Below are 17,538 nucleotides of genomic sequence, written 5' to 3' on the forward strand. Positions count from 1 at the left end.
TTTCTTTCTTGAAATTTTGCTGGAAATCCGGGAAGGCAAATAACTGCTAAAGGCTGCCACATTCCTCAAGCAGCAGTTTATCTCCCGTGTTAAGGGAGAGAACTGCTACCCCACACAAATGAAGATCACAATGTTATTTTAACTATAGACTTTCTCAAGCTCTGTCCTTTAGCCTAAACTGTGTGCTGCAATGAGTCAGCTAATACAGAATAAGGTTTAAAGGAAGTTAAAGCACCAGAGAATGTGGCAGGACCTAATTCAGGTTGATGAACTGGTATGCTACATTCAGTGTGAAATATGGATTATCTTGGGAACACAGCTGGATACTTTGTGGACCAGGGTCTTGAACCAGAGCCTGGGAGATTAAACTAGCCTAATTAATAACAATCCTCTCATTGTAGAAATAGTCACTGGAACTACTTTATGTCCTTCTAGGTGTCTGCCTGGATCTGGTTAACCCCCCTGTGAATTTTAGGAGAACAGGCCAGTCCCACTCCCTGCTACAGACTCTCTTTTTAAACCCTCAACAGATCGAACATTCTGGGCAGTTGCTATGAAACACAAGCAAGTGCCAGTGTCTCAGTGTCATGTTTGCCAGATGGGGTTAAAATCATCTCTTTCACAGGAACATACTCAGAGATATTGTGAGGAACATATTGCAGATCGGACAAACAAGGAAAAATTATCAGACACACAAAGATTTAAAAATCCCCAAAACCCTGTACTCCACTCTATCACTGATAAAGAAGCATAAGATTATAGTTTTCATAAACTTTCTAATTCTCTCAGGAAGATTACTGGAAGGTTCTCCTCTGGAATTGCTTATGTGGTGACATCTATAACAAAACAGAAATAAAGCTTCAGTTCTCCCTGAAGTTCTTATAGGTTAAAGCTATAGCTCTAGTTCTCCATATCTGATGAATATATGCAGCAGTATTCCCAAATTCCTTAGGTTTTATAGAGACAATGATTCACCCTTAGAACTGCTGGTCGTTGTGCAATAATTGAAGATAAATCTGAGATTCTGTGGAACAATCAAGAAGCAAGTACTCTTGAGTATCTTTTGATTGTTTGTTTTTATTTTTTGTTTCCCCCATGTATTTTGTTCTCGTTAAATGCAGATTTAGATGTTTGTGTCAGAGATAGCAATCTGTATACTGTTTATTTTAGGGAGAAGTCTTGTAACAGTCTCTTCCTTGTAAATACTCAAAAGTGGTAGACCAGAATATGCCTGACTTTTATCAGTGTTTATGTGTCTCCACGTCTTGCAAAGTGAGCCTTCTCATTTTACTACAGGTCATATAACTTTCCCTCTGTGTTTTTCACCCTCCTAAAATGGTGACATCTCTGGTAGTGCAGCTTGTGCTTCACAGCACTGACTGATGCAGCCTCAGTGGAAGGGGGGGAGGCTTGGTTGTTACATTAAGGTGACAATAAATGTGTGTTACATGATTGTGGCTTATGTGATGACAGTCCTTATTTCATCCCTCCCCACTCCCAATTTTGTCTTCTGGGGTGGTCTGCACAGTGCTAATTATCTTGAGCCAAACATATATAGGTACCTAAAAATTAGACTACTTATATTTACAAAAGTGAAAGTAATTAGGCGAATCCTCTAAAGGTTTTGACTCAAATTTCCTAATTATTTCTGCTGATGTCTTTTTTATAAGGTCTCCTTGGGTGCTTTTGTGAATATTACACTTTTAAATATCTAACTGTGGCCTTCCTGCACATTGGGGTGTTGAGTGAACCACTGTTATGGATGTGCAATACAAAAATATGGTACATATTTTTGTATTATACATATTTTTGTATTATACACTCTAAGCAACATGCTGTACCATAGATTCCCCATTAATAACCATTAAATACCCAAGTTTGAGTAAATCCATTTTTCCATTTGTCCTGTTACATGCCAGAGTCTCCAGGCAGGCTTTGTGCAATCTCCATTGGCAGCATAAGTCTGCCACTTGCAGAATAAAACAGCTTGAGCTTTTCACAGTTCCAAATCAGTTTTCTCTATCAAAACCATGATTTTTAGAAGGCAATATATTCCTTTTTTCCTAATCCTGTTGCTCTCTGTGTAATGGATGGAAGCAATTGAAATATCCTGGGTTTATCCTTGGATTTTCAGCTGAGGAAGAAATAAACACCCAAATACTGTTATGTGACAATAGTTCTCTGGGGAAAGAGAGTTATACACACTTTTTTTTCCCCTGTTCTGGGAAAAATCCTCAAGTAATTTGTCCAGGTCATTTTATACAGTCAACATAGCTCCTGACACATGTGTTCCTTTCCCCCAGGCAGGGGACACAATAACTCATTACTAGTGCAGGACTCCTCCTCAGTGATTTAGTCGAGTTGCTGTCTGACTCCCTGATTAATTCACACGGCTTCCTCACAAACTCTTACTTAATAAAGTGACAGAGTTCTGGCTCGGCAGGTTCCCCCTCTCTAGCAGAATAATCATGTGCCCTTCTGCAGCATGCAGGCTGCTGGAAAAGCCTCTGGTTCTGGACAAGCTGTTTGAAAAGTGGCTTGGCTGCACGACAGAGCCACGCTGGCTGAACCCCCGTGCTGTCTCCCGAGGAGATTGTCATGGTGGTGCAGATAGCCTATTTACAACCCTCTCTCTTTGCTTCTGTCTCACTGGGCAGCAAAAATACTTTTTCAAAGGCGAACATAAAGGCTGTCAAACAGAAAGGGAAAATAAACCACTGAGGTCTGAGAGTACATCCCAAGTCATGGATCAGTGACCAAGTGCGTGTGTGCAAATCAACACAGGTTTAAGAGCTACTTATACACAAATGCCACCTCAGTTGTCCTGCTCTGCATACTCTGCACCTTGGTTTCATCAGTCCAGGAGTCCTCTTGCCCCTGTACCACTTCATGTACAACAACTAGCCCAGGCTACTCTTTGCCCTTCCCTGCATTCTTCCAGATTATGTATTTTTTAGCTTCTGCCTAGTTACCAGTTGGTATCTCAGTACATATCTTTGAATGTTCTGTTCTTTATCAGAAGCCTTCTCCCTCATGGCCAATTTCTATTTCATGGTAATATGCAGAAAGTGGATATATAGGTAAAAGAGCTAATTAGAAACTTTGAATTGGGTCTCTGAAGACCCAAGTTCTGCGGTTAGATTTAAAAAAAAAAATTGTCTCCTGAATATAAATCTGACAATATATAAACTTTCATAACATCTTAGATCAGAGCATAGAAAGAATCTGTTTCCTTCAAATGCAACAGAGTTATTTTTACCTGTTGTAAAAAGGGGATTGGGCAAGATGACCTTCAGAGGTAATTTCCAGCCTCAATCACACTTTAATATTTATGTATCTGAGAAAGAAAAGTCACTTCTAAGGATCTCTTATCTTGCTACTGTAATAATGCTGACAAATTCATCTCCTGTTTCATGTATATTGTAATTGTGTCTGAGAGAAGGCAAATTAGAAAGTTTCCATGTTTCTCAAAACAAACTAATCTGCAACTGCGAAGTGGGACTGGGAATGCTGTAACATCAACAGACTGCAGTCAGTGGGTCTGGCACCTATTAGTTATTTAATTTGAAAGGAGTCTTTTGATAGGTACTAACAGACATGAACATGCTGTGTGCAAACTCTCAGAGGTTTTTTTTTTTCTCCTCTTTTACAGAAAATGTGCAAAAGGGAGTGGTTTGTTGTTTGGAAATGGCCATTCCAGCAGGTAAACATTTCCTCCCACAGTTAAACATTCTGTCTCAGAGAATCTTTACAATGGCTGTGAACAGCAGTCAGGAACTCAAGACTCCATTTCTTCCTATGACACTAATTATTTCTAAAATGTAGTCATGGCCAGGCATGGGCAAGGATCACGTCTCCAGTACTGTGAAAATAAATAAGAGAAAAACATTGTCTGAAATAACTGCTAGTCATGCAAAGCATATTATATGAAATGGAATTAGTAATAATTTCAGTGTTACAGCACAAAGTCCATTATTTATGGACTTTTCAGTTCAGTGTCTGATCCAAACAACCCTTTGGAAGTGTTCCCTCCAAAAATACTTTTCTCAAAAACAAATTGAAATTTTCATTTATTCTTTTTGAGGTGACTTTTAACTTAGTTTGTAATTAAAATATTTTCATATTCTAGTTGAAATGGTTCTAAAATTGAAGGTTGAAACACTGTTTATAACATGCTAACATCAAGTGATTGCAATTATCCAGTGGCACCCTCCCCACGGCTATCATTGCTTTAACTGTAATTGTCCACAAAGATTTTGTAGGCAGCATAGAGCAGGATATCTAAAACTTTTCTAAACTGTGCCTTCTCTTCCCTGGATTTATTACAGGAAGGCTATCAGATGACAGTCACTAATATGAGCCAGGCAAAAGATTTGGGTGTTGTTCCTTCCTACATTTACCCCGTCGTGCCACTTCCCACGTTTTAACAACATCTCTGATGATAAATAAGAAAACAGCATCTCTGCAATGTCAGAATAAAAATGGAAGTAAATGTAAAACAATAGAGGCTTTTGTGAAAATTTAATTTGTGTGATTTATTCTTTAATTATAATAGAAGTAGATTAGAGAGGGTGGGGGTGGAACTGGGATCGCTTTCTCTGCAGGCTTCTGCTATCTGGAGCCTACAGAGAGTCAGTTTGGAGATAAAGTAGAGAGGAAAAAAAATACAACTAACTGTAAAAGATTGTTCATATATTCTCTTTATAGTTATCCTCAGAATTTTTTTGGGCTCTGATTCTGAAAATATTTTTGTTTGGATTTAGATTTCTACCGAGCTTTTCTGCTCCGCATTGCTGACCTGATTTCAGTGGTTTGGGTACATCTGAAAAACCTCAGGTATACGTCCTTCTGTCATAGAAGCTCTGTTTGTCTAGCTGGATCTTTGTCTCCAAAGGCTTTGGATGAGGGCACAGAATACCTTGGGTACTGTAACAAGTTCTGCAGAGCATTCATACTTCATTTATAAAACATATGGACTTTTCTTTTATCGGGCAGATATTAGAGGTGGTAGTGGCTGCAGCAGAGGTAATTTTATGTCTCTTATATGAAAAATGAAGATCTAGATAGGTAAATATTGTGTACTCAGGCAGTTATATTCTAGAGTCAGTTGGAAAACATTGTTTCTGTTCCATGTGAATTGCTATGGCAAAACATTGCAATAAGATTGGATTTTCACCCTGAAATGTGTATCACTAATGAAATCTATCATACTTGGTTTACTTAGTCTCTTTTTAATTTTTTCTTTTCTTTTTTTTTTTGGTAGAGGGAGCAGTGATTGAGCACATTTTAATTTATCTGCTATAATGCATTTATTTTAGAGAAAGTCACGTTAATGAAATGCACGGAGCAGTTCAGGCAAAGAGATTTGTGAGGAACTGAGCTTCAGGGAGAATTTCACCTCTGCTCTCATATGACTTCTTTTGTCATGGCTGTGCTTTCCCTCGCTTTGTAATGTCATGTCATTCTGCAAAGGGGCTGAAAAGAGTCCAGGATCTGTGAAGATTGGGAGCAATGGAGCCCACAAAGATCAGGACCAAGACCCTGAACTGAGCTGAAGATCTGTGGGAAGTCAGCATTGACATTCAGTGTCTGCCTCCTGAACCTTCAGGTGAGAGTGTCATTCTTCAATGCCTGTGGATTTGAGCTGCAGAATCCAACCTTTACCTGCATGCAGCCACAGAGATTCTAATCTTGTATCAAAACTCTACTTAACTTCCCCACCTGCTTAAAAAGTATAACATCGGGCAGTTGTCCTGCTTTCAGCCGAGGTAATTTTCTTCCCAGTACCTGCTACAGCACTGTGCTTGATTTGAGAATAGTGTTAAAAATACACTGATGTTTTGGTTGTTGCTGAGCAGTGTTTGCACCAACTCAAGGACTTTCCAGCTTCTCCTGCTGCCCTGTTCGTGAGCAGGCCTGGGCTGCACATGGAGTGGGAAGGGACACAGCCAGGACAGCTGATCCCAACTGGCCAAAGGGTCATTCCAGACCACAGGACATAATGCTCAGCATATAAATTAGGGAAAAAGTTGGCCAGGGGTCACTGCTTGGGAACAGCCTGGGCATCAATCCACTGGTGGTGAGCAATTGCACTGTGCATCACTTCTTTTTCTTGGGTTTTATTTCTCTCCCTTGTTGTTATTTTCAACTTTTAATTTTTTATATTTATTATTAATTATTAATATATTTTATTTCAATTATTAAACTGTTTTTGTCTCAACCCACAAGTTTTCTTCCTTTTAACCTTTCAATCATGTGTACCATCCCAACGGGAGGAGAATGAACCAGTGGCTGCCTGGGGCTGAGTTGCTGACTGGGGTTAAACCACAATAGCAGTATTTTTCTAGAGCTGAATTAGGCTGGTGTTGTTCTGTATCATTTCTGGTCTCAGCTCCTACTATTATTCCACTTTCTTGCAGTACAGATGCTGTAAGTGGGAAACTTTCAATCAATGTTTGCACTAATGCAGCAAAAACTAAAGTATTTTCTTTTCTTTGCAGCAATATTTCTTGAACTGCTGTGAGTAGTCAGGGCTTCAGTCTCTTCCCACAACTCTCTTTTCCTCTTTCTCACTCTGAAAATCCCTGCAGCACCTTTGCTTCCTGGCAGCAATTCTGGTCATCTGGGGATAAGGGGTGAGAACTAATTGAAATTACTGAGGCCAGTGTTGGAGGACTGAGCTGGGCTCAGCAAAGCTGAGGTAGCAGGATTTTCATGACTCATTTATGACCAGTAAAGAGCTCTAAGCCACAGTTTGAGAAATGCTGTCTAGGAACTCGTCTCTGGTCATTTACTCTAGAAACTAAGGTAAGATATACTTAGTTAAAATCAGTATAAATAGCCTCAAACTTTTTGAGATTGGGCCTAATTCTGAAAAATCTTTATTCAATACATTTTTAAGTTAAAACACTCGTAAATGTTACTAAAATGTTAGCTTGAAATGTCATCAATTCTTTCATTACCATCACCATTTTGTATCAAGTTTTGTTGACTTTCATAACTCAGCAAAAATGCAGATGTCATTCTCATTTGTCTCCACAGTAAGAAGAAAAAAACAGACAGAAGCAAGACAGACAAAAACATTTGCCCTGCATAGAACAGGGTAAAGAGACAACCAGAAAATACATATTTTAAAAATTAATGTTTATATTTGATTGAGAAAGGCTGACCTTTATTTAATGGGCATGTATTTTTCCTAATCTGCAAGAAAGCAGAGCAATGACTGCTGATAGAAAGATCTAATGGATCAGACAACTTACATCTAATTTGCATATATTATTTTTTCTATTTGTCATTTATTTTTATCCCTTCTGTTTTGCAGCCTGCAGTTCAAGTGATTTCATCTTTCTATATGACATCTGATGAGACAGAATATGAGTTACTGAGTAATTTCCATGTGAACTACAGTTCCCCAAAATCCTCCTTCCAACCCTTTTTGTTTGCCAACTTCCATCATAATCAGTCACAGATGTGCTGAATTTATATCCATCTATACTTCCTTTCTTATACTGTTATCATGAAGTATCATAAAGGGCCATGACACAGGATTTTTTCTCTGGATGAGCTGTTTTCCCCACAGTGGATTTCTAACCTGTGACTAGAGCTGTTGTTGTGATATGATGCTGCAAAAACATATTTTTCCTCATTTATCCAACACTGCCCAGTCACCAGTGGTCTACTCCAAAAAATCCATGGAGCAAAGACATTTCTGGAGTAGCTTTCCCAGCCCAGGTGAAGATCAAAAGGCAGACAAAACCAGAGAGACAGTAGTAATATTCCTGTAGTAGTAATACTCCACAGGTGTATTCAGTTGAATGAATAGATCTCCAGACTTAAGGCAATGGCTTAGAGGGAAAGACATCCTCCCTCAAGCTACCCATATGCAAAAGTATAAGTAAAGAAGGTTCCTAGTGGATTGCATAATTTACAGGGTATCAGAACTCCTGCAAACCCAGGAGAAAGGAATTGAATTTCAATGATAAGATTAAATATAAAAATATTAAAATAAGGAACAAACGTGACCAGCTCATCAAAGTATTTATTCTGAAAGAAGTCTACAGGCCCATATGGGCATTAAATCTCAAGAGACACATTAATGAATTCTTTTCTTTCAATATTTTTGCCTAATTGGTTGCATAGTTTCCATTATGCTCCATTGCATTCATGTTCTGAGAGTGGCTACTTATAAAAGTAAAAACCAACATCTTCATGTGATCAAACATACCAAGAACAATCACTCTAAGATAGCAGCTCAGTCACACTTTATATCCTCAAAATATTACAAAGGAGCAGTCTAAATTTTACTGCTATTAAAATAAAGGGAAAGAAATATCTTTCCTCCATTATTTTTAAGCAACTGAAACAGTTTCCAACCCTATTCATTGGTGATCCTGAAAACAGGTAGCCTGATGCAATCAAAACTGAGAAATTGGGAATGTGGGAATAAAAGGAGGCAAAAGAGCAGGTGATGGCAGTGAAAGTGCCAACAGGGACAGCCTTTGTTCACTCTTGGGAATAACTGAACTTTAAAAACCTGATAAACATGATGGAGAAAATTGATTGATTTTAAATTTAACAGTGGATATCACAGAGTATCAAAGAGCCATTAAGATGATTAAGAGCTTGGAGCATCTGTCATAGAAGGAGAGGCTGAGAGAGCTGGGACTGTTCAGCCTGCAGAAGAGGAGGCTCATAGAGATCTTCTCCTTGTCATAAATAACTGATGGAGGGAGAAAAGAAGATGGAACCAGACTTCCTTCAGCATTGCACAGTGAGAGGACGAGAGGCAATGAGCACAAACTGAGGAAATTCCATCTAAAGAAAACACTTTCTTACTGTGAGGATGCTCACACTTTGGAACAGGAGGCTCCACAGAGGCTGTGGAGTCTCCATCATTGGAGACACTGAAAATCAAACTGGTCATGTCCATAGGAAGCCTGTTCCAGCTGCTCCTGCTCTGAGCTGGGCTTGTTCTGGATGGTCTCCAGCAGTGCCTTCTCACAGCAGGCCATCCTGCCAGTCCCTGAGCTGACTCATTTGCTTAAAATCAATTAGTTTTGTAGCGTTGTTTTATCAGTGATTTGAGCTGTTCAATTTTTCTGCAGCTGCATTTGCATGAGTTGACTCATTAGCAGGGAAACGACCCCTAAAGTCTTCCAGTTACCACACAGGGTTTTTTTTCTGGTCAATCTTTTAGAAATATCACTTTGGCAAAGCTATCACAAGATTGACAGAAGGAAGGTAGGTTTTGTTTACTTTCAGATGATGCTTCTGGGAAGTTGTAGCTGCTTCTAAGCTGCTTCTGACCCCTTTTTATTTTAGGGCAATTTCAAATTCAATTGTTTTCTAATAAAAATATATTATTCATTTAAAACAATAGTTTTTCAAAAACTTAAATTTCCTTTGAGAATATTTTCTGGCAGATAAGTTTTAGCTGCCCTTAGCATGTTTTTCTGCTTTCTGCACTGTATTTTTCTATTTTCCCTCATCTTTCAGAATAAAGTCTGAAACTAACTTACTTTGGTGTATGTTCATCCAGTATCTAGCAGGAAGTGCCCAATACCCTTACCTGCTTTCAGAGAGAAAATTAATAGTGATAACAGTGATAAAGTTTAACAGGTAAATTTTCCAAAATACTGACATTTATTTGACAGAGTAGATTTACCTGCCCTATTTGCTGTCTTGTTGTTTATTCTTGTTGTTTAACACAGATTCTACTGAATAGAAACTAAACCATTATTTCTAAAGTCTTATTAAGATAAGATATACATTTTTATTTGTGACTGATCTTAGAAACAGGAACAAGTGAGACAAAAGTACAACTTATCTTTATTGCTACCTGAGGGGATGGGTGGGTAGGGAAGTGGAAACTAAAAGGAAGGGGTAAGAAAAGTACAGTTAAAATATAGTTAATATATGAAGTAGGTTCTATTGAAGGGGTGGAGACATAAAAAACATACTTAACCATGGCAGTACTTAAGTTTTGCTTATTTTAATAAGTTTAATAAGTTTAATAAGTTTGCTTATTTTAATTTCCTGGATTCAGCATTGCCCACCTTTGCTTCCAGGGATCATCAATAATCTATTCAGACACCCAGAGTGCATGTTAAAGTATAGATTAAAAACTAACAACCCGACATTTGTATGACTTATTTGACTTCTACAGACATACATGAAATCACAGCAACCTTGGGTGAAATCCAGCCTTATTGATCAACCCTCTTTAAGTCCTTTTTTGACTTGATGGGCTGATAAATTTCTGTTAGGTTCTCTGGAAATGGATTAATTTTGCTCATAATGATTAAAAATCAGCAAGGCTATGAAATTTCCATGTGTACTTTGCCAATGCAAGGCAAGCATTACAGTGAAATTATCTTTGGGATTTTCAATCCTGTTAGCAGAATGTAATAAGGATACTTGATCAATTGTACCCTAATACACATTGATGAAAGCAGCAACATTCTCATCAATTTGCTAGACTACTAAATTATGCCACCTACTATCTGAGATGTCCTGGGTACCACTGAAAATTAAATACTATCTGTGTATGTGGATCAATAGTTGAAACATCACTGTCACTGGCATTAAGTGCTAACTAATGTGAATTAGAAAACTGATGGCCCAAGGTAGCTGAGTACTTGAGGCTGGGACATGTGCTCTGTTCTATCTCTGAAACGTGCAGCAGAGTTAAATCACACTTACAGTTCCCCTGAGGGGCAGCAGTAAAGAGCTCATTAAAGAACTGTCCATTTGCAGTGGGCTGGCTGCAGCAACCATCCCTGGCTGGGAATACCAACATCACCTACATGTGCTTTCAGTCCCAACACCCAGGGAGGTGCCAGAGTGAGCCCTGCAGAGCTCCATGAGTCACTTCTGATGGAACAGGAAGAGCTGTCTGTATGTTTGCAAGAAGAAAGAGCAGCCTAGATGCTCTCTACTATTTTCATAGTTGTAGTGGAGTCCAGGGTCACTTGTTGTTTATATCTGTTTGAAGGATTTTCTTTATGCTGGAAAAAGTATTGTATTTGGAGATTTTAAAATGCCAAGAAGGAAGCAAACTGAGGAGAGCAGAATTAGTATCTGGACTACTATTTCATCCTCTAAAAGATGTATGCTTGGCTGACATCTACAGGATTTAAAGAGTGCAGGTTTCAATCTTTGGTGAAAGTTAAAATGGTTGGATTTGTGTTCTGGCACAAGCACACATGTTCTACTTTTGATCCATTGTCCTCCACCAAGAGTATGATGAACATGAATCCTAATGACATAGAAAATAAGATTAATGCTGCTAAGTGATTATAAGTTTCTTCTGGACAGAATACATTGTTTGCAAGTCTAAGTAATATCAGTCTTGATACTAAGGCTAGGCTAGAGAAAACTGGGAAAGGTACTTGAACATTGTAGGTACGAGGATCTGATTTTATTTGCAAAATAATGACTAACTTTTGGCTCTCGGAGCACGTATGTGTCACAAACAGATGAACTGAGGTCTCCTTCCAACCTCATATTTTATGATTCTATGAATTGGGGCTCTCAAGCTTTGCCTATGAATTTTCCAGTTCATTTATCCCTCAGATGTATGATATGTATCCAGTGAATTTTAGCTATATGAAGCATGCAGACTGCAAGATCAAGATTATTTGACATTTTTACATTCGCTAAGTACCTTGGCCCTATAATTTTTTTGTGATACAGTCTCCCATGTAGTAGCCATGTAGCCTGAGTCCAAAGAAACTATAAAATATGTCACCCTCCCTAAGGATTATATTCAGCTCTCTGGTTGATAATGGTTTTTACATCTGTTTGTGATAATTTCCAATGGAACCTGGAATTTCCAGGTGATAGGACCAGTTTACATATAGATTCTACTTGAATACACTTGAAATGAGAGCAGACATTTTTCAGTCATGATGAAGCTTTAAGACCAAAGACCCAAATACTTGTAAATGATTTATCCAATGAAAATATAATTTAGCTTTGATTGCTAATCTCTCTGTAGGAAATAAAGAGGCTAATCTCTGGAATCAGAGCAGTAAACAGGGGTGAGCTGAACCTTGAAGCTGATTGTTATATTCCTTGCTTTCAGTAATTTTTGTTTTCCAGTAAAACAAACCTGTTGGAAAAGGATTGGGCAGGCACCCCACTGCTTGCCTAGAGTGGCTTATGGCAATATTAAGGTTTGCATGAGGATGATCTTTTCTTCAGGAGCCAACCTGCCAGTGGGTCTCAGTGTGATGGATGATGTGTGCACTGGTAAGAATGGCTCAGTAGTGAGCTTTTGACTGTATTACCATGTTTATTTCACATGATGAATAAATTTTATTAGGAACAGGGGCTATGGGTATACCTGGTACTAGTAGTTCATCACGGAGATGTGTTTTGTGTTGCATTCCAATGCAGGCATAAATACATCCCTGATGATTTCTGAGACTCTGAAAACTGCTCCCTATTTTTATCAAATCTAACCTGTTTTTTTTTTCTTGTTACTTTTTACTGAGAACCCCGGGCTGAAGAAACTCTGTCTCACAGAGCTATTCAAAATATGTGCATTTTAAACATAGATATTTTTCCTGGCTTCTCTTCTACCTTTCTTGTAAAAAGCTGAATTTTTTAGATAACTGATTTGGAGATTTAGGGACCAGGGAATAAAGTTTTGCTATAATTTACAGTTGCCTTCTCCCTGATTACCCCAAAGAATAACCTCGTGGAAGAGCATCCATTTTATATCTGATCCAGTTGCCTTTGTGCAACTGCCAGTTTAATGACGAGAATAACATTTTGCTCATTTGGGCAAGATGTTAAAACCTTGTTACAGATGTAAAAGCATTTCAGACAGAAAAAGAGGAAGGCCTCTATTTCTACTCATACACTTAATCATGACCTCAGTTCAAGAAAGCACCTCTACAAGACAGATTACAAGGGTGTGCTCAACATTAACCACATTCTTGAAATCATACTAACACCAAAGCCTTCCAACAAAGAGGATGATTACATCATTTTCAGAAGCTGCAGAGAGTGACATTTCTGCTCTTTCTTTGTTTTTTTTCCTTATTTTTTTTATTCAAGCTAGCATTATCACTGTGAGTTCAAATATTTGGCTTTCATCTTCTAACAGCAAAAAGCGTCCATTATGCCTAAAACACCCTGAAATGGCTCTTTAGCATCTGTGCACCCTCATATGATGTCAGGGATTTTATATTGCCTATTGTACCAGAAGAAGTAACCTCATCACTGATCCAGGACAATTATATATTGTTTAATTTTCATACTAAAAAGAAGTAAAAAGTAGAATTATGTTTGATAATGACTATACCTGGAAGATATTGTGGAAGGTGTTGTAATTCAATCTGCCATTACAGCAGCTAAGCTATAATGAAAAGTTGCGGAAATTGAATTTGCCAATTTTAGTTACGTGCAACTTAATTATAATTGATTTAGTGCTAATGCTGGATATCTCAAGCAGAAGGCTGACTGGGTAAAGTATTTCTTATAATTCACCAAAGCTCTTTTTCTACTCCAGTTTATATTGCATGCAGTATACTTTTAAACACTGATACTTTGATTATTATAGTTGTACCATGAGTATTGTCCAAGTACCACTAAAATGTTGTCTTGTATCTACAGATCTCCCTTCCTCCCTCTCTTCATCAGATCTGGCTGTCAAAACTGGCCAAGTAATTGGGGCAATTAAGGTGCCCCTGAGATATAATTATCCTTCATAATTTCTCTATATGTTTAAGAAAAATGATGATTGGCTCACAAAAACAGGTTCCCTACGGTACAATGAGAAAGAGGATATTGGAAAAGAACAAATCAGCTTTAAACTCTTGCACTTAAATAGTCCCTAAAATAACTTCAGCCCAAACTCTTCCTCCTGTGCCATAACTTACACCACAAAGCAACATTTTAAGTATGTGTAGACAAATAAATGAGGATCATCTGTGTTCAAAGTATCCTTTGGTGTATTAGGATCCTGGTAATGACTCTCAGTTGCTAGTGTGAGGAAGATAAATGTGGCAGCTGTTTTCCCATGCCCCACTGACTCACTATTCATCTAGCTAAGTACATAGACAGTCCTCGGAGAACCTCTCCAGCCTCACAGCTCCTCTCTGGTTGAGCAGCCTTATTCCCACTGCCACAGAGCAAGAGCTGATTTAGACAAACAAAACATCTTACCCTCATTATTTGGGTAGTTTAAGGGGGAGAGGCTGGATGATTTCCTCCACCATGTGACTGCTGGACCAGGACCACTCACAGGGCTGTGGGGGCAGGACCATGTGCCTACAATTCACAGAAATGGCCCTTGACCACAAGTGTCTAGGACTCCTCAGGCATTTCATTGTCCAGCCCAGAAATGTGAATCTTCCACCCCTGCATCTCCATCTGACTATAAATTATAAATTTAAAATTAAAAAGTTTGACTTCATATTGTGAAGAAAATATAGATTAATAATGTGCATCATTATTATTGCTTAGGTTGAATGAAGACCTGATTGTAAAACAGCTTTTAAACACCAGTGTACTAACACAGAACTCTCTTATTTCAGATTTCTAAATACAAATAAAATACTAAGGAGTTAATATTTCGCTCAGACAATTGAGGTGTAGCCTTTACTTCAGTTTCCAAAGCATGCATACATTTAAAAGGATAAATATGGCACAACAGTACAAGAATAGGTGTATTCATGAGAAAAATGTTTATATCACATCTATTCCCCTGGGCAAGAACATCGTCTTTCCCACCTCCACACCTCAGCTGTATGTTTCTACAAATCCATATTTACACAATTATAGTGCTGAAGGAAAAGATGTAGGGATTGCTTTAAATTCATGTCCTTTCAACCCAGAAATGGTTCTTGCGCTTTCTTCACTGAGGCTATCAAATCACGGAATTCCCTGGCATGAAATAAATTATCATTTAAAACACATAGCCCTACTGAAAAAGTCAGGCTTTAAAGTCATAATAAGGGGATAGATTGGAAGGAATCAGTCAAACAAAAATCAGAATTTGGGCAAATGGTTAATTTTTGTCTCTACCCAGATCTAATTTGTCTTCTAGACACCCTAAATACCATAGGTGTGCAGATTAAAGATTTCAGGAAGAATTTACTGTTGCTCAGCACCTTGCACATTCACATTCAGCAAAGTGTATGAATGTACAGTTTACACTCTCCCTGCTGAATGAGATGCTATTTTAACATCTGCTTTGGCTGACTGCAACACATATCATAAGGCAGTTGATGATCCAGCACCCAACACATATGTCACCTTCTAATAAGCGAGCAGAGCAAACAGTAGCTACTTCTTTCACCCTTTTCTCACCTGGAAAGTGTTCATGCTTGGGTGTCGAGTGAGATTGAAGTGCTGCTTTCTGTTCCAACAGCAGAGAAAAAAGCTGTCTTTTACCAGCAGAAGAAAACAATGTGTTTTAGAGAAGAGTTATGTCCAGATTCAGCCAGCCTGAATTATACCCAAGTTTTGCTCCTCATGCCTCTTCATTACTTGAGTCTAGAATCATCTTATTAAAACCACAAGGCCCAAAGTGGCTGATCAGAGCCAGTCCCACATCTTTCAGTCATCCACCATACAAAGAGCCAAGAGATCACCCCCATTTTCCATGGCAACCATGGCCTTGAAACCCCTTGTCACCACCTACATACATCTTCTCACTCCAGAAAGCCTCAGGGATTTTTAAGGTTTGGTTCTGGAAGATAGAAAACGGTATGTGCTTGTCCTTTGTATTTTTACTTCCTCTGTGCACTTTCCTGGTGTCTTCTCATTCACTTGCTGTTCCTGGATTGAACTGGCTACAAATGTAAAAGGGAAAAGAAATGCAGCTGACTCCATTGGCAGGCATGGACAAGAGCATGAAAGAGGGTTGCTTGTGTAGTCAGCCAGGCTCAGATTCTTTCAACTTTGCTTGTCATTGTCCCCACATTAAATGTGTGTCATACAATTCATATCTGATTTCACCACTTGCTAACAGAGATTAAACATTGAAATATTGAAGGAGTCTCTGAGATGTGTTCAGTTCCTCTGGAGAAGCCATTCCCAAGTTAAATATGTTCAACATATTTACCTTGCTCTGAGCCTGCCACAGCCCTCCTGTCACTTTATTAGCATGAACTCCCCTCGGGCAAATTTGACCCATTGTGTTGGTAATTCAATGGCATTTGAATCACAAAAAATACATTAAGATGCATCAGAGGACTGTGCTCATCTCCATATAAAATATTAACTTCCCATTTGTCTGTGGGAAAGGAAATATCTTTGAGCAATTTCTTGGGTCTCATAGAAAAAATTTCAGGTAAAAAGACAATTATATTTCCCCTGAGAAATACTTCAAATTGCTGAAAAAAGCATTTCCCAATGGCCAACTTCAAAGGATTTTTACAGCCACATGGAAAAAAAAACCTCTGAGGTATGTGCCCTGTTCACCTGAACTCTGTTGCAGTTTATTTTCCATCATCTTATTGAAGTTCCGTGAGGAATATTATTCAAAGGGGTTTCTAAATCCTTTCCTTCTTACTGGCTTTTGTCAGAGGTGATGTCAGTCAATATAAGAACATGTTGACAGAACAAGGATTTCCATATGTTTGTGTTTCAATTTATATACCTATCTCTATCAATCACCTATCTATCTATACATCTATCTATTGATATACAAATATTTTTATATTAGAATGGAAAGGATTTGTTCTATTCCTATTTCCCCTTGGCAGAGGCTGAAGGTGAGCTAAAAACAGAAATTGTGGTCAGCTCTTCTAGTTTCCAAAAAAGTAAATGGCAGCTTGAAGCATCCTCAGGACTCATGGAGAAGCAGAGAGAGAAGAGGCAAAGGCAAGAAGTGGTGCTACACCCAGCAGCAGGAGACACAGAAACCCACAGCATCCCTTCCTCCCTTTGTAAGTTCTCAGTTCTTTTGCTCCCCAGTTACAACTACCAAAAAAGTTAAAACCTATTTTAAAAAGGTTATTCCTTTTTTGTATCTTCATATGAACTCAATTTTTTAGCCTTTGTAAGTGGTTCGCAAAATATACAAGTAATTTTGGTGAAAAGATAAATTTATAGGTTTCATTTATTTGAAGTTATATCACCTTTCCCTTTACATATGGTCTGTGTGTTTATATGTGTTCTACTTCTCTTTTCTGATTTATTTCTGAAAAAGGAATGGGAACAAATCAATCACAAGCAATTTACAGGCTTATTTTCAAACAGTTTTAATGAAAACTTCATTTTTAGAAAGACGTTGAGCCTCCAAGTGATCTTTTAAAACTCCTAAACACAATCTCAACCATTTAGTCATATGTGAAGTAACATGGTAGTGATAGTATACAGCATAGAACATACCTGGGGCTATTAGTTTTACTAAGGATCTAAAATTCCCATCAATGCAGTACAGCACAGTTGAAATTTCACATTTTCTTTTTAGATCTCAGGATATTTCAAATATTAGGGTATTTTTGAGTGGCAGGAGCAAAAAAAAAAAAAAAAAAAAAGATAAAATTGCCTCATTGCTGTCTGTCCTGAACTGGAGGT

At 38.2% G+C, this 17,538-nt stretch overlaps 1 long non-coding RNA gene across 2 annotated transcripts in view; it reads right to left on the reverse strand.

Moving 5' to 3' along the window:
• Nucleotides 1–17,538, reverse strand: part of LOC127471834 (uncharacterized) — a 69,244-nt gene that overhangs the window by 7,449 nt on the left and 44,257 nt on the right. The window contains exon 6 of one of the 2 annotated variants that reach the window (XR_007904775.1): nucleotides 15,322–15,806. This is a non-coding gene — a long non-coding RNA (uncharacterized LOC127471834). Of the gene's footprint in view, nucleotides 1–12,771; nucleotides 15,807–17,538 lie in introns of those variants that run through there. The other variant, XR_007904774.1, reaches the window with a different exon arrangement.

The sequence above is a fragment of the Manacus candei genome, unplaced genomic scaffold, assembly GCF_025592945.1.
Source record: "Manacus candei isolate 608988 ecotype Guabito, Panama unplaced genomic scaffold, ASM2559294v1 h1tg000003l, whole genome shotgun sequence".
NCBI lineage: Eukaryota > Metazoa > Chordata > Aves > Passeriformes > Pipridae > Manacus > Manacus candei.